Source organism: Larus michahellis, chromosome 4, assembly GCF_964199755.1.
Source record: "Larus michahellis chromosome 4, bLarMic1.1, whole genome shotgun sequence".
NCBI lineage: Eukaryota > Metazoa > Chordata > Aves > Charadriiformes > Laridae > Larus > Larus michahellis.
Genome location: NC_133899.1, coordinates 4,912,691 through 4,938,891, shown reverse-complemented (window position 1 = coordinate 4,938,891; position 26,201 = coordinate 4,912,691). Strand labels below are relative to the sequence as shown.

The window sequence follows — 26,201 nt, the reverse complement described above, 5'->3', positions numbered from 1 at the left end:
GCAAACCTTGGGAAACCATGTTTTTCTGCCTTTTTGTGTGTGTTGGCAAAATGCAGCCTCCCCTCCCCCCCTGCCCCTTCCTGCAGCAAAGGGAGTTATTTAGGACATTTATTTGTTACAGCATCGCAGACACAGGGTGAGAGGTGGGGGGGGAGTGAGATATCAAGAGTCTGGTACCAAAGCAGATAAGAGGGCAGGCAGATATTCAGAAATTCCAGGCTGGTAGTAACTTCACTGTATGGTGCTCAGCAGTCTTCCATACAGAAGGATGAAATGATTAAATAGAAACTGTCAAACCCTCAGGACACTTTTCAGGCACTAGATGGAAAAGGAAAAGGGGAAAGAAAAGAAGAGATAAGAGGGAGGAGCGCACCCTGAGACAGCATGTTGTAGACAAAGAAAGTTTAAAATCATCTCCAGCAGTAGCTCAGGTTGAAGGAAATGAAGTTGCTCTAGTCCTGCTACTCTGTCCAGTCCACTTTGTAGCAGCTAGGGGCTAGTCAGATATGCTGCTTCTACTTTTCCCTTTGTCAAACCATTGCTTTTCCCAACATCAGTACCCTGCTATATTTGTTATAGCAGGGACAGGAGAGGCAGCCTGGCTGAACACCCCCTCAGCCACCTTGCAGACCTGAATTCTGTTTCCTACTAAGTCACTGCCTGGATGTATACGTTTGTGCAAGTTGCTTTACACCTGTGCCTCTGTTTCCTAAAGTAACAAACAGAAATAATGAAACTAAGCTCCTTGGATTTCAGCGTTAGCGTTTCTTGTTTGTGTCTTGCTCTCTGCTTTATCCCTGCAGTATAGAGATTGCAAATTTTATTGATATGAGATAAAAAGTGCCTAGAGTCTTAAATCCTACATGTATAGCTTTCTGCCTTAGAACAGATGATAAAGGATCAATAATCTTATTATGAATCAGGATTCTCTCACAGAAAAAATATTCACACAAGGAAGTGAATGGTTGAGTTTAGTCAGCTGGCAGTTCAATAATTTATTTGGAAAATAAGATCAAGAATCAGCCTCTGCTATAGCAAGCAATCGTTCCCATTAACGTATATTAGCATTTTTTCAGTTTAAAATTGCGTTCCAAATAGGCTGAAAATGACTGTGCAAAAGCATGAAGATGGACTCTCATATGACATATTGACAAACAGCCTAGAAGAGTTTCGTATTATTAGATTTTGCATATAGCAGTTGCTGCAAAAAGTAATGCACTGCATACATAAAATACCATGTTTTGCATTTAATTTTAAGGCACAACATAGAGTAAGTCACAGGGGTACATCAATATCTACGATACACTTATGAGTTATACTGATCAAAACAGTATTTGGAATACCATTTCTTTCAGAAAAGCTGTGGAGATATTTTGCCTTTCAAGGTCTCCTTTAGGCATACAAAGATGGGATTTCTTTAAAGAGCAAACAAAAGAAAATTTGTCTTCTCAATTTTGCGTTCAGTTTGGCAGAAAGCTTAGCATAGTAATGTTCTCCAGTAATGTTCTCCTACTAGCTGTTAAATGATTAACTTGTTATTACTACTTCTACTTTTGTTTGTTATCACACTGCAAACACCTATTGACTTGGAATTCATGCATAAAAAGCTGAGGTATAAGTGATTTTAGAATTTAATACCTGTGTGTTGATGCTATTTTGGTAAATGACTTTTCCTTCCTTTAGTCACCAGTAAAAGGATGTAATTTTTTTTTTTTTAAAGTCTTCAATGCTACATTGCAGGTTTCACAGAATACATCTTAATTAATGTCAATGAAAGCAAGAGCTTGTTCTCATCAATGGGTCATTCTCTAGCATCATTTAGCTGCCTTTTTGGCTATATTTTTATAAAAATCCTCTGTGCAGACCACTTGCTGCTGGGGAAACAACAAAGAGCTCCTTTTATATAAGAAATCTTCTTAACCACTAAAATAAGCTATTTTCCATAGAAATTCCAGTCACCTATTTTCCGTTTTTATCCTTCAGCCTGATCCAGAACCTGCCGAAATAATCAGATTCCATCAGACTTTAGATCAAACCCTCGCAGCAGGAGTTTTGTCTGACAGTGCCGCAGGGACGTGACTCCCGTACCTCTTTGCTGGCCTGTTTCTGAGTGACCCTGCAAGTCCCATGGCAGCGCACAGCCGTTATGATTTTTCATATATAGCCACGCTCCCCCTTCTACTCAGCTCTGCAGCAGAGCCTCGCTTCTACTGATAGCCTTGTGCTTTCCCTCAGGCCTGGACTGAATTTATCTTTCCAACTTAACTCTGCAGATTCCCACCACCAAAGAAATGCAGGTTTCATATACACTGGCTTTGGAGCTTGCTCTGACAAAGATCCATTTATCTGAGAATTATTATGGTGCCAAGAGATGTGGCAGTTGCCATAGCAACAATTACATATTGTGTTGAATACCAGAGTAAATACTATAAAGAACACGAGCCACTAGTGGTTTTCATTAATTTAACGTTCCTTTTTTAGGCAAAGTGTGTCTTGTAAGTTTATTCACTGTATGTATGAAAGCTTAGATCAAACGTGTGGGCTAGCTTTCCTTCTCTTTCCCTCAGTGCGCAACTTCAGCATGTAAATGAGAAGTACTTGGTTATTTAAGGAGAGAAAAATGGTCTTATAGACTGGAAATATGAATAATTGACTGTGAAACAAGAAGGTGTTAGCTTCTGTGAATGTTCAGTGCTTTTCTCTGAGTAATCTACATTCAGGTTTTATGTGAACTAGGGGTGTATTTATCTAGGAAAAGGGACCTTGTGCTCTTCAGTAGTAAGCAGAGCTAAGACAAGTGAAGAAATATGTTTAACTGATTCAAAGGTGAAATGAGATGATTTTTGAAACATACAAACCTTGGCAATCCAAATTATTAACAGACTAATGAAAAATGAGAGGCAAAAATATTGTAAATAAATGCATTTTGTTAAAAATAAATAAAATCATAATTCCTTTCAGCCCTGAACTGCATTTGGTCTTCTGAGTTAGTTCTCCCTGCAGTAACAGGTGTCATCCATGGGACATTTTCACTATTGCTTGGTGTGCTTCTGGTGTAAACGTAAGGTTTTTGTGGAAGCTCAGAACCAAATGCAGTTCTGGAATGCAACCAATTTTATTCTATTTTGTTTTAAAACACACTTAGGTCTTATCCTTCATCCATAAGACTTAATGGCCAAGCTTCCATAAATCTCAGTGAGAGATTATTCAAAGATTGATGAAGTCTTTTATCTGAACTAAAATTCATCCTGGCACAGAGTGCCAATACCTATTTACCTCTTGCCCCTAAAACATTTTTATGGAGTTTGAATGACAGATGAGTTGTGTGAAGACATTTTGAATCAAATTAGCTTCTTTTTATGATCTAGGATGCTAACTGTCCTTTATCCATTTAAAAAAAAAAATCCACTAAATTTTGTGGATGAGTGAGAAGTTGTTATGCATTGACATATAATTTTTTTAAAGTTGTTATTCTGAGTCCAGACTGAAAGAATCATGATGATATAGAGAAAACTATGCCAAACCTATGCATTAATCTCCAGAGACTGATAGAGTTGTGTGGAAATTTGTGCCAGAGGTGCAGGGAACATTTAAAGGAACCATTTAGAAAAGGTTTAAATTTAAAATTCATTGTAGCAAATGAGGATATAAGTGTGAAAGCAACAGGCTAAGCATGATTTAGTAGAACATTAAGCAAGATCATAAAGGATAAGTAGATGTCTCATAGGATATGTAATATCTTTCATTTATAAAGTGGCTTTCAGCATGTAAGATCCTTGATGTGTAACTATTAAGTACACAGAGAAAGAGTATGTGTATGCCTGTCTATATACATACATCTGTAAAAAGAGGTATTTGCACATATATATATATCTCTTTATTGTTGATACTTCATAGAATCATAGAATGGTTTGGGTTGGAAGGGCCCTTAAAGATCATCTAGTTCCAACCCCCCTGCCATGGGCAGGGACATCTTCCACTAGACCAGGTTACTCAAAGCCCCATCCAACCTGGCCTCAAACACACAGAAGAACCTGAAAGACTCTGGTAGAAGTCTGGAAGAAGAAAAATTGTACACTTCGTCCACAGTTGTTCTCTCATCTGGCATGCAGGAATGACACAGTCAATGTATGACAACTACCCCAGTTTCACCAGTGGTAGTTCAGATTTATTAAGGAACGGAGACAATTCCAAGAGGACATCAAACTAACTTGTGTTCAAAACTAAACTCAAGGTTCTTTTTTGTGTCAGAGACACAAAATATTGCTGGTGTTTTCCCACTGTAAGCTTTTCCATCAGCTTCCAGAAACAGGGTGGATTTGAGAGAGAGCCATAATAGGAGAAATTTTTCACATGAAAAGATGATTTCCTGAGTAAGAGTTTAGTCATTTCTTTCCATCAGAGACATCAATAATCATCCCTAATGATTGCCCCAATAGTTCCATGCTGGTTTTCACAAACCTGAAGGAACATTTATTATGGTTATTATAGTAACACCTATCTCAGCACACATCTTAAGCATTTAATGGAGCATCACAGGATAAAAATCTACATTTGTTCTCCCCCAAGAATTGATTCTGCCACAGCAAGGACAGATGGCTCCTCCTGGACTTAAAATTCCTTATTTGTTATCATCACAATTCTGTTGCTTTTAAGAGTATTCCTTTGCATCTTGTTTTGCAGCTAGTTTTCTTAAGTACCTAGAATAGCTTGGCAAGTTGAAGATATAAAAAGCATAAGAATGACAGAGTTAGAGCTTAATATAATTTGGTATCTCCATAATAAACAACTTTGCTAATGTTTACAGTCATCTTGGAGTTATTAATCATCCTGTTCCTCAATTCTTATTTCACCACCAAATCAAACTGAATAACTGTTGCATCGAGCAGTTGACCTATCTTAGAAAAAGTTTTACTATGTGTTTATATATCTTGTCCCCACTCCCTCGTACTGAGAAGGCACCTAGGGATAGTGATTGCACAGGTGGAGGGGCAGCAGACCTATTTGAACTGGCTAATAGTCCTGCTATGTGCAGTAGTTGGCTGCTACTAATACTTCTGGTAGCACTAAAATTCCTCAGTATCCATCATTACTATGGAAAAGAAAGATTCTTGTTTAAGGTAACTGGCAAAAAGATGTACAAATAGGAAAGGAGAGACTGAATTTTGCCTCTAGTTTCTTAACCACCTCACTATGACTGTAGTTTGGTGCATAGCAGTAAACAGGAAGTTTACTGGGGAGCAGAAATAGATTTGTTGAAATATTTTTACTAATTGTCCCGGTAACTGGTTTGATTCAAGTTCTAGCTACACAAAATCATTTAGTCAGCAACTGTTCAAACTACCGTGAACAGATACACTTTAATTTACCTGCAAGTCAGCAACCCTTGCTGTTGATGATGCTCAATACTTATTGAACCATTTGGCATATGTTTGAACTCAGCAGGAAATTTTTATCTTGAAAAAATTTTGTCTTTTGTTTCTTTTTTATCTCTAGAATTGTCTTGTGGTTTTGAGATAAATGAATCCTGGAGCTAGTATGTGCAATGTTTTAAGATAAGGAATAGACTGTAATCCTTTTAAAATGAGGTCTGGATCTAGCTCCTGTTGTGGACATCTTGTGGACTAAATTGTATTATCTTAGTACAATACAGTAGCTTATGCTGCTTAAGAGGGTCCTTTTTTGCATCATCAATCAGAAATGGGTTAAATGCGTAACTATAGTTAAAGTGCATTTGTCTCTATAGTGGTTCTAATCACACTGGAGAACTACGGAATATTTCATGTGGCCAAGTACCCTGTTCTACAGCTAATGTCAAGGCAGTATGCATGAACTGTTGGGTCGGTGTGTTGTTTTTTTTAAAAAGATCTCTGTCAAACATGATGTGACATGACCTGTGTATTCACAAATGGAAATTTGGAGCGGTTTTTTTTGGTGTGTGTGAACTTTGTCTTCAAATTACTCATATCTCATATGAGTATAATTGTATAAATGACCAGATTTTCTGGACCTTTAAGGACTTTGCTAATACGAAACAACACAGCTAAGCATTTTCATATCCTCCTGATGCCCAATAGAACAAGCATGAAAAATATATCCATCAGATGAAGATTGATATACTTTGCAGACTTAATGATGATGATCTATGAGCTATTAAAAATTAAAAGAAAAATCCCATTTCTTTTCTTAATTTTTCTAGATTCCATTTGATGATGTACGTTAACATGTTGAATGTTTGTGGGATTTTTTTTTTTAATTATTTTTTGCTCTTTGATGGCTTTTTTTACGGGATTGAACATTGATGTGCTGTATAAAGATTTATCTTCTAATCACCTGGAAGAAAGGTGAAAGTACAAGTTGTTTAAAATCTGGAAGACTGTACAAAACTTTCATTTTCAGATATTGACATAGAAATTTTTTGTATAGGAATTTCAAAGGTATGATCCTGTGAAGTACTAGACTGTCCTAGGAGATGCTGAGGACTTTATACGTGCACTGACATTAGTGCACGCTAGGACGACCTGACTTTTTTGACCTCCCAAAAAAAGAAATGCTAGTAAGAAAGCTATTCGTGTTTGCATTACTAATAGTTTAAAAGGCTGTATCAAAATGCAGAGGGTTTCTTTCAAGCACAGCTGTGGAGTGGTAAAATAGCACATCAGCCCCTGTGAAATAGGGCACTTGAGTGCTCTCATGAGGCACATGGTTTTGATTTGAATATTGTTGAACTCACTAGCAAAAATTCCAGTAAATTCAAAATTCATGATTGGCTGACAAATACTTTACTTTGAAGTTTCTTCTTTGTGCAGGAAGAATATTCTCATGCCCCTGTGACTTTTTTTTCTTTTCCCTGAAGATGAAATAAAATGTCAGCCACTTCTGTTTGAGAGGCGATTCATGACTGCTGAAAGACTGTGTTGGTAGACAAAACCCCTGGTGGGACCAGGTGTACTCAGTCATTGTGCTCCAGCGTGGCAGCAAGAATATTCAGACTAGATCTTCTGTTCTTTTTGCTGTTCTTACTAAAAACTATAAACTTATGCTGCAGATTAAGATGATTATTACACTAGTATCCTGTATTTGATTTGGCATACGTTAATCCTACTAGCCCTTTGCAGCACAATTGCCTGTTAGAAAAGAAAACACTTATACTGAATTCCTCATTTAGGAGATGGGGATTTCATTATTTCTGTTACTGACTCAGTCAACAGACATCAGTTATAGACTCATTCATTTACTGTCATTAATTAGATCAAAAACTGAACCTACATACTGAGAGGTTTATTGGAACTGTTCACATGTATTTAATTTCTCCATCTATGTCCGTAGAAACATTGCTAATATGTTAGTGTGGGATACCTTGCAAGAGAGACTTTAAAACATGTTCTTTTCAATGCATACACTGTAGTTTTGTGTTGAGAAACATAATATAGGAATATGTATATGTTAGGGTTTTTCAATAAAAGAGAGAAACAGTATGAGACAATTTTTCAACAGTCATGTTCCTGTTACTTAATTAAAATAATAATTTTAAATTGATACAACTGATTGTTCTATGGACTCGTTTCAATAATGCCTGCAATTTGATACTGAGTAATTTTTATTTGTTTGCCCCTCTTTTGGTTTTCAACAGAGGTGGTGAATTGTTTCAGTAGCAGGTGAAGGGAAAAACTGTCAACTCTTCTGTGTGATCCACTTAATACGATGCAAAGTTCTTCCTATTACCTGTCCTTTTTGGTTACTCTCTTGCTACTCTATTGCTATGTGAATTAGTAAAGGGGAAGATTTCTCCTGACTATGTCAAATGAACTATGGATAGTTCATACTCTGTGTCCTTAAAAACTTAGTAGCTGTGCAGGGTAAGTTAAGTAACTTTCTGACTTTATCTGCAGACAACCTTATTATTTTCTCTCCCGCTGTATTGTGTTGTGCTGCTGTATTGTGTTGTTCTTATGTGGTTTGCTGTCTTCTCCCTACTCCCAACAATCACCCTTTGGAAGTTCATATGGTCATTGAAGTCAGAAAAGTCGGTTGTGCTTCATATTGACCCTCAAATCAGGAATTCAGGTGGAGGTAAGGGGAGGGGATGCTAAAACTTCAGTTCAAAGATTAAAAGTCAAAGTTGGGGAAGATTTGACTCTGAATTTGGCTCACATCTACAACACTCAAACTCATTGCTGACAAAGTTACATTTATATGTGAGGTAAGGCTTGAAGCTTTAAGTTACAAGGTTGATTTTCGGGATGATTATTCACAAAACCATGTAATTAATCTGTCATAGGAAAACATAGAAAGCAGTACACCAAATGCAATCTCCATTAAGTCAACATGAGTCGTTCCACTGACTTTAATGAGCTTTTGAATCTCCTCGTAAATCTGCTATGCGGAGTGTCCAAATAAAAATTTATTTGAGGGTGACCTTGATGTTAATTGTTAGTGGTTCCATGTTGTTTAATTGCCAGGAAAACTCAATGCATTAGTAGGACTATCATATGGTATAGTCCTTTCTATTGGATACTATTAGCATCAAGTTGATATATATAATATTAATTGTGCATAATGTTAGTGGGCAGTCACAGTATGCCAGTTATATTTTGTGTCTATGAAACAGGGGGAAAAAAAAAAAGGAATTTCTTCAGTTATTTTAAATGTCATTTGTGCCTTCAGCTGAATCCCTGCAAAATTAATGCTTTTTGATCAAGTAGCTCTTTAGAGGATCTCTGAAGTTTCACTCTTATTCAGTGGCTTTTAATCCCAGATTTTGTGTATTGGCTGTAATTACTTTAAAATTATATCTCAAATTTGTAAATACCATAAGGCAGATTCTATTCAGTCCTATGATATTTAATAAATTTAACATCTGCCAGAAAAGTTCAGTCATCTGTATCCCAAATGGAAATGTTTCCTGCTTTAACATGTCATATTTAATTCAATTAGAGGAAAAATATGGGAAATATATTAGAAGTATAAAAGAAAAAGAGTTCCTTTAATATGTGTCTGCTAAACAGAAAAGTAGCTGGTTTGCTGGAGGGACATAATTACTGTATTTCCTAGTGGTACAAAAATGTGGGCTAGTTAGAGAGTTGGGGAGAGAAATTGTTTTGGTTTTGTTTAATGGCTTTCCCAATTCCTTGTTACTGCTGGTAATTATTGTGTCTTTTCTTTTAGTTGGCGCTTAGTGCATTAGGCTGTATTTAGGATCATTTTATTAATTGAAAATGTGTTTCAGAACAATTGTGAATTAGATAAGTGACTTGATTAAGACTCTGTCTTTAAAACTATAAAATGAGAAAATAAGGTGAGGGAAATTAATCTTGACTCTAGACAATAGGAAGATAAGACTCTGGTTTGCAGTGTTAAGGGTACGTGTTTAGGGAGAATCAAGGAAGAGAGCAAAAACATTCTGCATTTGCATTATTTCTCCTCCATTTTACAGTAGTAGTATAAAAGCATTGACAAAGATTGTGGCTTTTGAGACCTTGTTCATACATGTAATAAAAGATAAAATCTGCCCAAAGAGCTTCCAGACCGAACAGAGGTAGGACAAAAGGAAAAAGTGTTATAATACTGACAGCCTTCACTTTTCTACCTCTCTGCCTCCGGTTTCTGTGTATAAAATGGACATACTCAATAAGTATATTAAATAAAGGTAAGGTATTTAGATACAGAGTAATAGAGATCTTTTACCTTTCGCCGGTAGGGACCTAGCAAGTTTGAATCAAGGCCGTTACGCTTGGTTCTTTGATTTAACTCAAATTCTAAGCCATCTACTTAGTGGAGTACATCTGAGCTCAACTTTCAGAGTCCACATGCAGTGGCATCTTGGAGGTCTTGATATGGCCTGCAGTTTACCAGGTAGAGCTTGCTGACTTTGTTTCTCTCTAGAAAGGTAATAAGCGAATCAGCATATATCAGGATATACAAACAGATCTTTGCCTTTACCTTATGCTCATCTCCAACAAATTTCCTCTGGCCTTTGACACACCCCATTTTTATCATTTCACATGTCCATGAAGACTAATTTGTAATACCTTCTGATAATGGTGTGATTTACATGCGTGAAACGTATTTTCCAGGAATATGTCTGTAGACTTCGTAGAATGGTTAGAGGTGGAAGGGGCCTTAAAGATCATCTAATTCCAACCCTCCTGCCATGGGAAAGGGACATCAACCACTAGACCAGGTTGCTCAAAGCCCCGTCCAGGCTGGTCTTGAACACCTCCAGGGATGGGGCATCACAGCTTCTCTGGGCAACTTGTTCCAGTGCCTCACCATCCTCATAGTGAAAAATTTCTTCTGATATCCAGTCTAAATCTACCCTATTCCATATTTGAAGCCATTACCCCTCATCCTATCACTACATGCCCTTGTAAACAGTCCCTCTCCAGCTTTCCTGGAGGCCCCCTTCAGTTACTGGAAGGCTGCTGTAAGGTCTCCCCAGAGCCTTCTCTTCTCCAGGCTGAACAACCCCAACCCTCTCGAGCCCGCCCTCATTGGAGAGGTGCTCCAGCCTCTGATCATCTTTGTGGTCGTCTACTGGACTTGTTCCAACAGGTCCATGTCCTCCTTATGTTGGGGGCCCCAGAGCTGGACACAGTACTCCAGGTGGGGTCTCATAAGAGCAGATAGAGGGGCAGAATCCCCTCCCTCACCCTGCTGGCCACGCTGCTTTTGATGCAGCCCAGGATGTGGTTGGCTTTTTGGGCTGCGAGTGCACATTGCTGGGTCATGTTGAGCTTCTCATCCACCAGTACCCCCAAGCCCTTCTCAGCAGGGCTGCTCTCAATCCATTCTCCACCCAGCCTGTATCTGTGACGTGTGGTGTAAAGCCAAGTTACACGGAAGTCCTTTAAGCGGGTGTCTCTCTCTAGATATATATGGATGTGCTACGTAGCTTTTGTGCAAACTAATGGGCATAAATTATATATTCTTAAATGCTTCTTACATTTATTAAGTTAATTTCATTTTTAAAAATACCTGAAAATAAAAATAGGGTTTAGAAAATTTTAACTCTTCACATGCTTTTATCATTCGACAGTTAGCTTAATTCACTGTAGTAATTCTCTTATTAAAAAAAAAAGGCATACTAAGCATGTTCTTCCACCAGAAAATTTCTTTTTCTCAATATTTCATATCTGACACTGTGCTAAATGAGAACATGACTTAACTGTTGATATTGATTTGCATGTCATTTTTTCATTTCACTTTCCTATTCAAAAGGAATCAGTGCTGACAAGTTAATGAACTCCAGCTACAAATACATAGATAAGCCAAGGGATAGGTTTAGTACCTGCCTTGTTCTAATTATGAAAGGTTTTCCTTAGGTGACTGTTTCATGTTCACTACGGGGAAACTGGAATGCTCTGTTCTTATAGTAACCATCAACAAACCAGACTATCTGGAGAAGTGACGTAACTGGGGGCTATTTATAGAAACCTTTTAGCAAGTCTAAATTCACTTATCCCAGTATATTTAAGTCTTTAATATTTACGTGTGGAATACAATTACTTAAAGTACACCAAGCCCTAGGGCTCTACATTTAGTAAGGATTCATAAAATTATGCTGCATTATGTCTTTTATTTTTAAATTAACTTCTTGTATAAATTAATAGGTTTGGACATTAGTAGTGGAGATCAGGACCGTAGAGCTACCTCTCAGCAGCTTTTTCACTAAACTTGTTTGTAAAACTTTTGTCTCTGATATAATGAATACATCTGGTATCTAAGAAGTCTTTCCTTTGTGTTTTGGATGTTTTTTATATATATATTACTCCAATTACCATTTTGCTGTTAAGTTTAACGCAGATAAATTGGTCAATCTGATGAAACTGATCTTTTGGATGGTATCTTCTGCTGCTAGGAGTTATGATCTGGTGAAATCTGGTTCAGTATTAGAAAAAGCTGAAAATCCTAGGGCCTTTTTCTTAGTCTTATAGGTGGGTTTTTTTGTCCATACGACTTGAAGCTGCTTCCAGAAAGGAAGAACTATAGAACAGGGTAAAATTGACCCTACGTTAACTGATGCTAATCTATAGGGTGTGCAACTCTGAAGTCCTTGCTGTGCTTGTAGAGGATGAATGGACTGTGGTACTCCTCTGTAGTGTAGATTTACTAGAAGGTAATTCTCCACCGCCTGGGAAATTTTTGCTAGGCGCTTTCTGCATTATCAGCAGTGATACAGATAGTTAATCTGATCAGGGAATTTGGTCACTGAAGTCACTTGTGGACCTTTGGAATTAAAGACTTTGCTTCCAAATGTTTGCATGGGTTACAAGACCATGCAGAAATGGAGTGATGGAAGAAAGAGAAGCTGTATACGTTAGCTAGCTTAGCTATGTGAAGTAAATTTCTGTGGTGACCTTAAAAGGCAGGGAACAGTATGTTTCATACTTTCCATCATAATTTCTCTTTTCAGAAGAACAGGGTGGAGATGGTTGTGGCATGCTGCCCTGAATTCCGTATGCATGCCTTGCCAGGCGTTGCTCTGGCAATGGGAATAAACTGTTGTCTCTGAGGAATACACTAGTGGCATTTGGCCAACCAGACAAGTGGCATAAACAAAAGTTTAAAACTGTATTTTGGAAGCCATGCCTGCACAGTATTAGAAGTCTGTTCTGCTTCTGTGTTGTGCTGACGATGCTGACAGGCAAAGTCAAGGTGCACTGGTTTATTGACTTTAGAGGGAGCTCTGATTTTTCAGGAGGAGGGAGCTAGATGTGCAGCAGAAGAAAATACCTTTTTCTCCCTCTTACCCCAAAACAAAACAAACTCAAAACACAACTAAGGAGCACCAGCAGCAATAATATTATTTATCGAGGATGCCAGGATGAGGGGTTGGAAAGGGTGTTCTTAAAAGTTTTTGCCAACTTATTACCCCAGTCTTGCAACTGGATATGCATGGGGATAAGCCTGATGCAGGATTCAGTTCTCTGTCATTTTATACCATTCATATTTTCTGAACGTGAGAAAAAGGTGAAAGAACATAAAAGATTGATTCAAGATTAAAGTTTCAAAAGCTTAAGATTTGAACTTTACTCAAATCTTTGTAAAAGGTTTGAAAAGCTATTTTGTAATCATATCTTTCATTTCAGCTGTAGTTGGAAACAATACTATCAACATAGCATAAAAATATTGTGTTTATCATGTTTCTATTTGTATTGCAAGAGTAAATATCTCCCAGGGCTTCTAAATTTGCAGGCTCAAGAAGTTTGTGATGATTCAAGATAAGCTTCAGACAAGACTATAAAAACCCTGCTATTTGTTTTGTGTAAATGCAGACCTCCTCATGTTTTTGAAGTGTAGCCATAACTGACATGAGCAGTGGGGTCACATAGTTGTTATTGTTTTTTGCTAGTTTCAGTGTATTTCTTGTATTTTCTTGGAAAGTTTAAACGTGTTTGTGGTAGAAGTACACAGATTTAGTAACATAGAACTAATCTCTATATCCCTTCATTATTTAATACGAAAATTGAAGTGCTTGTGATTCAGAGGAAAAGAAGGGGTGCGGGGAGGAAGACCTGTCTGAGAGTGATCTGGTTGTAATCGCTGTATCTGTGTAGAAAACAAAATAGTCTGAAACAGCAGACTTCAGCTGAAGTCTCATGTGGACCTAGTGCCTGAAGAGGGACCTGACTCCCTGAGGCATGGGTGAGACGTCACTGAGCTGCCTGCTGGTTCTGCTTCCTTACCCAGATGTTCAGATCAGCAGCTTTAATCTGAGCTCTTCCCTGTACTTAACTGCTGTAAAGATTCTTAAATAGCATTGATAAACTGTGTTTTTATTCTGTCCTCTGGACATCCTGCTTTAGAAGTCCATGCCAAAGCTTTGAGTTCTACCTTAGTGGCTCTTCACGCTGATTTTGCAGAGTCAGCTACAGCAGGGTGGCTTTGAATAATTTCCCTGCCAGGCAATGCCTATCACCTCAAGGAGGTGGAAATAAATGGAAACAATGTTGCCAGAACTAAAAAAAAAAAAAAAGAATAATGGGAATGAATCCTGTTTCTACAAATTTTCTAGGAGAGAAACTGGGAAGACAGGCGTGGGACAGAGAAGAGGAGAGGTGGAGAATAATAATCATGTAAAAGTTGTGGCAGACAGAAGGGGTCATAAAGAGCACTGAAATAAAAAAAAAATAAATAAAAGGAGGGGGAAGTAGATAGATGGGATATCGGAGCTCTGAAAATACAAAGGAAAAGAATGTAATGTTAAAAAAAAAAAAGCAAGCTATATCTATTCTTACAGGTTTCCTCAAATTGTTCATGCCCCCTCACTCTGTTTTAGTTTCTCTTTGCAGCCTGTAGCATGAGTCTCATAAAACTTCACTAAGATTATAATGCAATACCTTGGCACCAATCTCTCTTGTTTATGTGTCCATTAGTTCAAAGCCACAGACAGGCAATTTATTGGGTATGAAAAATGTCACCTATGGCACCCTCATTTGCATCTGAAAATTGATTTTTGTCACACTGGGATTTTAGGACAACCTTTTTTGGCAGCCAACATTGCCACAAAGCATAATAAAAATAATTATGTGACCACAAAAGCAGGTAAGGTTCACTGTAAATTTTAAGTCTCTACAGAATTGTAGTTGGCAAGGCATTATTGATGAGATTGTGAGAGAGTTACCTGTGGTAATCCTTCTTGATGATTTAATATTGACACCTAAACTTAAAACATAACTTGTGATTGCTAGCTAAGTGTGTAACAACATAATGGTACTTGATTATCTTTAGTCGAACATTCCAGCACGATAGCAGAATATTAGAAATGTCAGTTGAACAATTGATGAACTATTAATTAAGATTTTTAAAGTGATAATTACTGAGCTATGGAATGCTTTTTAAGGAAGTACTATAAACCACCTTTTGATGATCAGTTAAAACATCACCTACTTAGCATTTTTGCAAGTGCTAAGTTAATTCATTTTTCACTCTGATGTATTTGGCTCTTGGAGTCTGCCAGTTTTTGTCTATTTGCTGGTGAGATGGTTAATGTACATGGGAAGATGCCATTGCCCATTGTGATACTGAAAAATCCTATTAATTATCAGTGTTAAGTTGCTCAAACACTTTCATTAGTTATTTTGGCAAAACAATTCCCCAGGGCAAGATATATTTATATAACAAATTCCTCTAAAGCTGAATCAACCATAAATGGATTATGCAAACTTGTTTCTTTTCTTGTAGATAAATTGTTTTACAGCAGTGTTCATTATGAGAAAGTTCTTTGCCCACTGTAGTACTTTATCAGCACAGAATAATCTACAGCTTCAGTTTCAATGGTAAAAAGACACCATTCTTTAATATGAATGCAGCTTTTAATCTTAGCTCAGGATGTTGGTTCTTTTGGTTCTTTTTTTCTTTTCTGCCTTATTTAAAAGAAAGGCAAAGGATGGCAATTTATAAGCTCATATTCCTTAAACAAAGTTTCTGTATGCGGCTGTGAAGGGAGCAATGTGCTGTTGAAAATGGATGAACGTGATTTAAGATGCATGTTAGAGAAAGAAGGGAGAAAAAATAGTGATTCTTGGTATTTAAGAAATATGTAAGTTTGTATACAAACATTGAAAGTATGCAGTGGGGAAAGTTGGGTTTATTGAAGACTTTGTTTTTGCTAAAATAAAAATTTATACCTCTGTTTTCTAATCAAATTCATATTCAGTGTCTTAATACTTCATTAATAATACTTTGGCATTTGAATATTGAGAGAAGTGCTTGGAGTGTGACACTACTTCTGGCTGGTTTTGTGGAATGCCTTTACTAGGATTTATGAGATGGGCTGTTAAACAGTAAGCAAGAACTGTGCGTACATATTTCACATTCACACGATGCTGTTTCTGCTAGCAGAAGGATTTGATCTTAATCATGGGTTAGTCATAGTCCACCCAAAGCTAAGCCTGTTTTAAATCATGAGTGGCACAAATATTTTGCACTGACATCAGGCTTCAGCTGCCAGGCACACTTGCTGTCATTTAGGACCCACTGACAGTTTCTAGCAGAGCTGCTGGCTTGAAAGGGACTACCAGGAAAGTTAGAGACTTTACCTAATTAGTAGTGGGATGAGATGTATCTCTGTTGGCTATCGCAAGCGTCACCCAAAATCAGACCCAATACCTTTATATTCCAATGTGGCATTACAACTTAGGAAAAACTCAGATATATTTCTTCTTTGCAAATGGTTTTACAGTCCATCAGTTCTTGCAGTCTGGGTTTAAATATTTACTGGGGAAAAAAAAATATATTACTGTTGTTTTCTAAGTTTCTCTCCATTGTTTTAGCAGTATTTCCTCCTTCAGGGTTTGTTTGGTTTGGTCTTCAGGACTTTGGCTATATTTTGAATGTAGGCTTTATAGTTTGCAGAAATAGCGTGGATCACAGTCTGAGAGTGTGCTCAGTAACATAGTTTTACCATATTTGGTTCTTTTCAACCGAAAGCAGCAGCCTTCGCTAGTAAAATTCTGTATTTAGTTTTGAACCAGTGATTTTGCTGTTATAAATCATTGCGTCCAATACAGAAGAAAAATCATTACTATCAGTGGAGAAACAGGCAAATACAAGTGGTTCTTTTACAAAGTTAAAGGAAGCAAAAAGGTGTGAGTTTCAATGTTTCTCATACTGAGAGCATCAACAGAAAAAAAGATTCTACTGTATTCCTATATATGCTACATTGAAATACTAGTGGATATTTTTTCAACCTTGTCGAATGAGATCTGGCTGTTACTGGCAATATGAACACGACTACTTGCTTCTCATTCTTTGCTTGCTCAAAACTCTGAAAAAGGCAAATACTAGTTTACTTGGATCTCCACGATTTTTATCTGACCTAACTATCTATGCTTCAATCTAGGAAAGTTTTAATCCCTGGAAAGTACTAATCAATAGAAGAAAACCCCATAATTTCTGTGTAGATAACTAGTAAAATGAATTATTGCACAAGTTCCATTTCATTCCAATGCAAGACTGTTCCAAACTTCTGTCCTATTCTTTGTCATCTTCATGTTTCTGTGAATGCTCTTTTTAGCCAAATAAGCTTCCTAGGCCACAGTCTCCACTGATTCCATGCAATTCCTTTGTTTTATTATTTTTGTTTGTTTGTTTTTGCAATTCATGCTACTAGTGCTCCAAGTGGCACAGGCATTACTTTCCGTCAAGTCATTCAGATCAGAGATAACCTTTTTGTTTTCATCTTGTGCTGTAAATGTAATAAATCAAATCCTTCCCAAAAGCAAGTTTGAATTTTATATCATGAAATTTGCATTTCATGCTCTGTTGCTTATTCACAGAAGCCATCCAATCTAAAAAGAAAAATAATACCACATGACTTGTGTAACTAATACAGACAAATGTTTCTAAGCAACTGCCTGAGCAATCTGAAGATCAAAAATTACTCATCTGAGAAACTTGCGTATAATGGTAGATAATGTATTTGTTCACAGATTTCAGGGTCTGCTAATGGACAGTTTGTAAACTGAAACAGGACCAAAAATGTATCAAATTATGAATGCTGCAATTTATTAACCTTGTCTCTATGAGATAAGTTCAGCAAAATAAAGCTATTTTAAGCTAGGAAACCAATATACCATGCTTCTGAAAGGGTCAGGCGATAGGAACCAGAACCCTAAAGCACTAAGCTGATGGTTTGATTTTGTTGCAGTGCTACATTCAGATAGCAAAGAGAATGGTGCAGACAAAGTTGAATAACACAATGTAGAATTCATTTTCTTACATTCCTTGAAAATTCTGCACTTCATAGAAACAACATGCTGTGCATAATCTGATATACACAATGGGTCTTTGGTCACATTTTGAAGCACAACATTTGTACTTGGCATGTGCGATGAGAACTGAAGAATTCATCTTACGAATTCATAATGCCATTTAAATACAGTCCAATCAAAGCTCTTCTGGGGCTAGCTGCATGATGGATAATTATGAGGAGTATAGAGAGATTTTGCTGATTTAGCTCAAGCTGTGAGAACTCAGCTTTTTAAATTCTAAAATTCTCCTGCTAAATTCCAATGTGTCAGTAAAGGCAGCAGACATCACAGGTCTGACTTTAATGACTTCAGTGACTTTGGGAGCAAGACAATGTGTAGAGATAAAAATAAAACTTATCTGACAGAACCGAACAAATATGAAATATGAACAAAAATGTGAGGTGGAAACTAAGGGGTGGGAAATAATATTCTGTTTTGGTGGGAGCTCAGGTTTTTGAATGCATTTGAATGTATCACTTCTTTCTCAGAAAGGCACTGGATTAGAAATCAAGAGATCCGAGTAGTTTTTAGATGTGTGAGGTGTAAGTGCTAAAATAATGTGAATCACTGGAAAGTCTCTGGGAGCAATTATTGGAATAATACTGAATCTTTGTCTTCTCTATCCCCTGTGAATGCTTTGACCGCTGGACTGTCTGCCCCTATTCAGTCACTCCATTGTAGTCAATGAGGAGCGATGGAGTGCTCCAGCCCTGCTCTAACAGTTTTGAGAATACTGTTTCTTTTTAATACTCTTGGATGCTGGTTCCCACTGACTGGAAACCCAGAGTAGGTAGCCTGTGGCCAATGATACAAAAACAAGGCAGTAGGAGTAGCAGTAGAGTTGCCGAACAGATGGCGTGCAGGCTGGGAGTAAGGTTGGATCTGTCTTGTTATGGCCAGGAAACTTGAATAAAACCTGTTTACTTGGTGTTTGTGTAGGTGGTGACTGTTCTCATCCCATGGAAACACTCAGTTAAAAGTCAACAGGTGTGAAGTAGGGAATATAAATATTTCTATGCTATCATGGCTGCACGTTGTTAGAGCAGAATGCTCAGATCCAAACATATGAATTTTAATGATATACAGTATTGAACTATCAATGTCACATTTCATTTATTGTAAAGCTGTACTCAACTTTAGTTTCAGCAGTTATAATCCAGAAAAAAACCTTCAAACCATTGTAAACTATAACTCCTGCCATTTTAGGCTCTTTTTCCTGAAGTATGTGGCAATTAATATTGTTAGCAGCTTGATGTTACAGCTCATGAATCATTGATCTGTTCCAGTATAGCAATTAATTCGCTCCTGATTCCTGACAGGTATACTTTTTGAATTTTCTGAATTAGACTTAATTGCCAGCATGTGATTAAAGGGAAATGTGAGAGAATCCACTGAGATCTCCAAGCCTATGCCTGGGTCCCCATCTTGCATGTTTCACTTTTCTTTTGGAAATATTCTGCAAAGTTGAGCTTTGATTTCCCACCCCAAAATAGATATGGCAAAACCAAAACAATATTGCTATTTCTAACTAGCATATTTTACAAGTTTTATAGAAGTTGGATCTAGAAGAAAAATTTGAGTGAACGTCTGGTTTTGGGGTTTTTTTTTTTAAAGTGTTTGGTAGTCATGCAATAAAACAACTTTTTAAAAAGTATGTGAATTTTTAGATACCTCTCACCTAAGTTAGAACTTCACCTGCGTACTCTCTTCTTCAGTAAGACTATGTGGGTCTTTGAGACTGTCTAGGCTAATGAAAGGCTTGGAACTAACAGGCATTGTCCTGGGAATTTAGTTGGGTCATTATGGTGGGAACAAGTAACACAGGGCATGTTCTTGTATTTTCATCTTTGACAAATGCAGTTAAAGTCCAGTACCAACTCCAGCACCGCTCGGGTAGTAATAAGAAGCTGTCCACAAGACACTACAACACTGCCTCTTCATTTGTATCACAGAATAGAATTAAGTTTCTGGTATCAGGCAGTTACTGTCGGTTAATTTGTTTGTATTGAAGAGTAAAAATACAGCCCAAGTTGTGAAGTGGATTAATACACTACGATTTCAGCTCTTGGGACTCAGTTAATGCCTGTTAATTAATTTGTTCTGAGTAGCTGCACCAAGCGGTGAAGTGGATTAATGCACTAACATTTCAGCTCTTCCGACCAAATTTCAGGTCGAGCTTGGTGAATGAGGAGTGTTGCTGTAGCCTAGGTCTAAGTGGGCATTTTGTCTTCATCAGACTACTGCTTCATTTGTCAGTCTGGCAACTCCTGTATGGGAAAGCACAAGAATGCCAGCTCTGTAGAGCACCATGCTTGTGTAGTCAAGTCTAATAGACTTTTTTTTTTATGCAGATCTATGATCTAAACATAATGCAGTCCTGCTTTGCAGTCCTATCTAACTTATTATTTTTGCTAGGAGTCAGTACAGCTCTGATGTAATGGAAAGGAGGAAGGAAGGGGTGCAGGTGCTTGACTGCAATGTTACATTACATGCATGGGTGTACCAGTACTAATGCAAAGTACTGAAACTCCCTACCAGTTAAGCCGTCCTTGATCACTGCAACAAGAAACAGGCTTCCCAGACTCTTAATAGAAGGGTTCTTGTTTTTCAGCATGAGATAACTGGCAATTTTTTTTTTACAATACCCATGACCAAGTCTCCTACATGTAAACTGTGCTGTGCAAAGAGTATGATTCATCTGGGTGTGCCCAGCTGACTGCACATGCAGTTCTGGTTGCCAAAAGTTACAGGGTAGGGTCGTAGGACATACAGTCAGTGTCTTCACTGTGAATTTTTTTCTAGGTTTTGTGAAAACTCAAGCCAAAGTCTGAATTCCTCATTCACCTCCCTGAGAATTTTATGGAGTGAGAAAATAAGACATTTTTTGATCAGTCAGGATTAGTGAGACAAGGAAGAGATAACGTTTAATGTGTGTATATGTCCAACATGACATGAATTAATTCTAATTTTAAATAAATACCTGCTTTTATTTTAAAAGTGAGAAACAATGACCTGGAAGCTTTGGAACCCGTGGGTCTGCTGGTAGCTCAACAAGAGGTTTCTCTTTTTGCTGTCCTGCTTCTTGAATTGCTGTTTACACCATGCACACTGAGTTTAAAATCCCACTGTTGTGATTTGACATAATTTATAGATTTCTTGAATTGGCTTGGGTGGGTGTGCATTGGGAAAATGGCAGGGGAGAGGAGAACAGGGTCCTGGGATATGTTATGATGGTGTCTCTCCAGCTCTAGACTGATCTTTGGCATATCCAAATCTATTTGGTGCAGTACTTCATGCATGTCATGTCAGCTTCCAATGAGAAAGTCAGGAGTTAAAATATGGCATTATGAGGAATTGTTGTTACTTTTCTCGTCTTGAATGAGTTGAAGGACCTGTACCAGAATTGTTCCCAAATCTACCAGGATTTCACAAATTTTGACACTGGCTGTGCTTTTGGTCGGGGTACGAACTGATTATCTGATAAAGACAGGTGAAATAGGGAAGCTTTGGACTTGTGTAATGCCAAGACAGATGTTGTTCAAAAACAAAAGCCTAAGAATAGAAAAAAAATAAATAAATAGGTGTTTCTGGAAACAAAAAATGCAAATTTGACATTACTTCAGCTTGGGTAGTGTTGTATCATCAGTGTTCAAGAGAAACAAGTTCAAAATGAATGTTAAGGAATGAATGTTCTCCAAAAAAAAAATAAGACTTGCAGAATTACACTGAGACCTGAAGCAATAGAAAGTGAAGTGTTATTTGGGAATGCAGGAGGTGCACAGGAAGAACAGAAGTGCAGAGTTTAGACAAGAACAGCAAGGTAAATAATAATGTTTGGAATTAGATGAGGGGTTGTTTTGTTGAGGGAATGGAGATGAAGAAATTGAGGGATAACAAGGAATATGTGGCAACAGAGCTTTACAAATTGTTGGGGAGCAGGACTAGGAATGTTTTAATTGTAATCGCAGCTTGGAGCCTTGTTGGGGGTAGAAAGAAGTGTGTTTTTTGCATCCATTCAGACATGGGGCTGAGGCTGCAGCCACTAGATCTGTTAAGCCATATACATGACTTCAACATACACTATTATTGCTTTAGGGTATTGTGAAATTGCTTTTGTGCGGCACTGTTATAATGCAATGAATTCCATAGCACTTGGCAATCCAGAACGTGGGTATAAAACGTGTTAGTTTTCTTCTGTATACTTAACGACTGGCTGCCCTGCGGCAAGACATAGAAAACTGTTTTTCCAAGGTAGGAAAATATCTGCTATAGATAGAATTTATTTACGTAAGAAATGAATTTTCTTTATTAGCAATTGTCCCTATATCCCAGAAGCGAAACATGGAACAGCTTGTTCATGGCTGCTTGTCTTATGCCACATTTGGAGTTGTCAGTGGTCTGGTACAGATTTTGTTGGCATTATGTGTGTTAGTGCCCTATCAAAAGGGTTCATCTTTGATTCATTTATCGTGCCCTAGAATTGAGATATGTGTTCTGTCTCCTCCTCGCTCTGGAAATCAGGGTGTTTTCAACATGTGTGAAGCTTGCTGGGGGTTAAAGGGAAGCTCTTACATTTTGAGTTCCTCCAATATAAGTGAAAAAAGGAGTTCACTCAGTAGGAATATTAAGAGTAAAAAGTTAAGGCTTTGTCTCCATGCTGTGCAATGAATTTTCCATGTGACTTTGGTTCAGCCTCAAAAGGATCAGATTTGTGAAAGGCTTTAATTGCTTCAGAACTCTATGTGTCTAGTCCTATTTTCAATAGCAGTTTGGTATCTAACCCTACAGGAGATGCTTTCATTAAAAGACAATTGAAAAACAAAGACAAAACCCCCTGTTTTCAATAGCTTGAAACTATTGAAAGTTTTCAATAGTTTCACTTGAAAATATTGAATTCTTCAATTGAAACGATTCAGTTTGGAAAAATGTTATTACAGGACACTTTTCTTAAGGCTTGTATGCCTTGGCAGTTGCATCAACAAGTATTTTCCTTATTTACACTACATTTACTTAAGGTGCTGAAGGTTTTGGGACATCTTTAACAATTTTGAATTTTTTATCGCATGCTGTAAGAACAGTCTGGTTTTGTTTGCTTTGCAACCAGTGTAAGCACAGTAGAGAGGGGGAGTAGGATATTTTTAATGGTGATAAGTGATGTGTTGTTAATGTATCCTGGTGAAGACAGAGGCATAAGGTCAGCCATCATCTTTTTCCTTAAGCCCGTATTTGCAATGCTGTTTGACAAATGCCATCACTCGGCGCATATTTGGTTGTTTGTGTGTAAGGGATACCTCATTATATTTAATGAGCAGTGTGGAACCAATATGAGATTTCCTGAAAGAGGGGGTGACCCACATATGGTTTAAAATGAGAAAATAACACTCGCTAAATGATTACAAGAAAAGTCTGAAATGTTAATTTATAAAAAGAAAAGGCACTTGGTCATCATTTCTTTGTTAGAACAGGTAACTCCCATGGTTAATGTGTACAAAAGAAAAGTTAATGGCATTTAGTCCATTATCGTCTTACAAAAACTTTACCCTGACATAGAATAAGGCAGGTGTGAAGATAAATGAAACTTACACTTGAATAGAAACAGGACTTTTCCATCACCAAAGATACTGCAGAGGTTCAGGGCAATAATGGAATGTATCATTTCACAAAGCAAAAGTTTAGATTTGTCTTCACGGTAGTTGACATTTTCTCACATAGGCATTACAAAAATACTTTAGAATAAACTAGAATTAAAATAGTTATGGTTTATACATGACTGAATGATTTTTTCCTAATATGTTCTTCACTCTAAAGATAAAAGGAACCTCCATCCTATAAAAATACTTATCGCACAGCTAGCTGAATGGCACAGTAGCAAAGCTGTAGCCTGAGATTACCAAATATTCTGAAGTTAATGGGCATATTGTGTAAGCAATGTAAGGATCTGCCTCTCTATGTAGCAGTTATAACAGTAGAAACACACAGCGTAATTAAATCAAGTTCCACCAGCAATTTTCATTACCCAGATGTTATATCTGACCATGCTTCACATGCCTGGAAGCTTCCGTGCTCTGACATACCTGATTCCCCTTAGCATGCTAGATTTTAGCTGGGTTTATTCTTCTAAAGTATACAATGTGATTTTTAGGGTGACATTTACAGGCATTGAGGACAGACTATTTTTGAGCAGATGTTTGTGTGTAGCCATTGACCTTTACAATTCTTAACTTTATTCATTGAGTTAGTTATTTAAACAGTTGTTCTTTAACTTACAAGTAAAGTTCCAGCACATTTCTTAGATTTTCATATTATTAACAACATGAGAAATTTTTTTTTGTTTTGGCACATGTTTTAGAATTATTAACTCTTAATACAGCTGGTAATAGCAATATTCTCACGATAGAAATGGCATACATAAAGCAACTAAGTATTAGAGCATAATTGTGACATTTGAGCTTGAGAACTATATAAAATTTATTTCTTCTTAAGTTGCTACATGCAGTTTTAGTTTTTCAGTGTTATGTTGATGATGTTATTTTGTAGGAAGACTGATACCACCGAATTACACATCCCATTTGCCACTTCAGAGGAATTTTGCTTGCAACGAGCATCCGATTAATTTTGTTTATTTTTTGTATTTGGGACTAACCTCATTTTGTACCATCAAACTTAGTATATGAATACAACTAAATGGCAGAAAAACTCAACCACTTTTCTGGCACCATAGTGGATTACAGATTGCCACTCCAGTGATGTTTCCAGCCCTTATTGTGACAAATCGATATCAGTATTCAGCCACCTTATTCCCGTGACAAGTTCTAATGCAATTTTCTTTGCCAAGAGTAATGGTGCCTGCTACTGGATAGTGACTAGGCCATTCATTCAAATATTCAAGTACTGCAATGTTCCCAAGAACCCCTGGTAAAAAGAAAGAAAAACAAAACAAAGTGGAGAGTTCTCAAGGGATCCAGGGAAACTGCAACTTGCGTAGCATCATAGTTTGGGCAGACTGGCTTCTTTTAATAAAAGCATAACATAAATGCTGGAAAAATGAGAGGCTGTTTGTTGCTTTCTCAATGTGAATAGAGAATCAAACTTTGTTGCCAGCATACTGGGTGCTGAATTATTGCTGTACCAATTCCACATCTAGAAAGGGAATTTAATGAAGTCAAAAATGGGGTGTAAAAGCTGGTTATAAAATGGTGGACAGAGAAATGATAGTTGGATTCTGATCAGATAATCCACTGTCCATGAAAAGAGCATCTGAAAGATAGCTATCACAGATGTGATATTGCAGTTAAATAGTACAAATACAGAACCTGGTAGGAATTTCTCTCCTACCATTTCGGTTTAAAAAAAAAAAATAATCATAGAATCATAGGGTTGGAAGGGACCTCTGGAGATCATCTAGTCCAACCCCCTGGCAGAGCAGGGTCACCTAGAGCAGGTGGCACAGGAACGCATCCGGGCGGGTTTTGAATGTCTCTAGAGTTGGAGACTCCACCACCTCTCTGGGCAGCCTGTGCCAGGGCTCTGCCACCCTCACAGGAAAGAATTTCCTCCTCATGTTTAGGTGGAACTTCCTATGCTCAAGTTTGTGCCCGTTACCTCTTGTCCTGTCCCCGGGCACCACCTCCTTCTTGAACCGGGGAGTCCAGGACTGGACACAGTACTCCAGGTGCAGCTTCACCAAGGCAGAGTAGAGGGGGAGGATGACCTCCCTCGACCTGCTGGCCACACTCTTCTTGATGCAGCCCAGGATGCCATTGGCCTTTTTGGCCACAAGGGCACATTGCTGGCTCATGGTCATCCTGTTGTCCACCAGGACTCCCAGGTCTCTTTCAGCTGAGCTGCTCTCCAGCAGGTCAGCCCCCAACCTCTACTGGTGCATGGGGTTATTCCTCACCAGGTGCAGCACCCTACACTTGCCCTTATTGAATTTCATAAGGTTCCTCTTTGCCCAACTCTCCAGCCTGTCCAGGTCTCTCTGGATGGCGGCACAGCCTTCCGGTGTGTCAGCCACCCCACCCAGCTTTGTGTCATCAGCAAACTTGCTGAGGGTGCACTCTATCCCCTCATCCAGGTCATTGATGAATATATTGAAGAGGACTGGGCCCAGTACTGACCCCTGGGGAACACCACTCGTCACTGACCTCCAACTAGACTCTGTGCCCCTAATCACTACCCTCTGAGCTCTGTCTTTCAAACATTATCTATCCACCTTACTGTCCATTCATCAAGCCCACTCTTCCTAAGCTTCCCTATGAGGATGCTGTGGGAGACCGTGTCGAACGCTTTGCTTAAGTCAAGGTAGACCACATCTGCTGCCCTCCCCTCATCTATCCATCCAGTCATGCCATCATAGAAGGCTATCAGATTAGTCAGGCATGATTTCCCCTTGGTGAATCCATGTTGAGTACTTCTGATAGCTTTCTTTTCCTCCATAATCAA

At 37.9% G+C, this 26,201-nt stretch overlaps 1 protein-coding gene across 5 annotated transcripts in view; it reads left to right on the top strand.

Moving 5' to 3' along the window:
- CDH13 (cadherin 13) overlaps positions 1–26,201 on the top strand; it is a 508,761-nt gene that overhangs the window by 176,520 nt on the left and 306,040 nt on the right. The window lies entirely within an intron of this gene.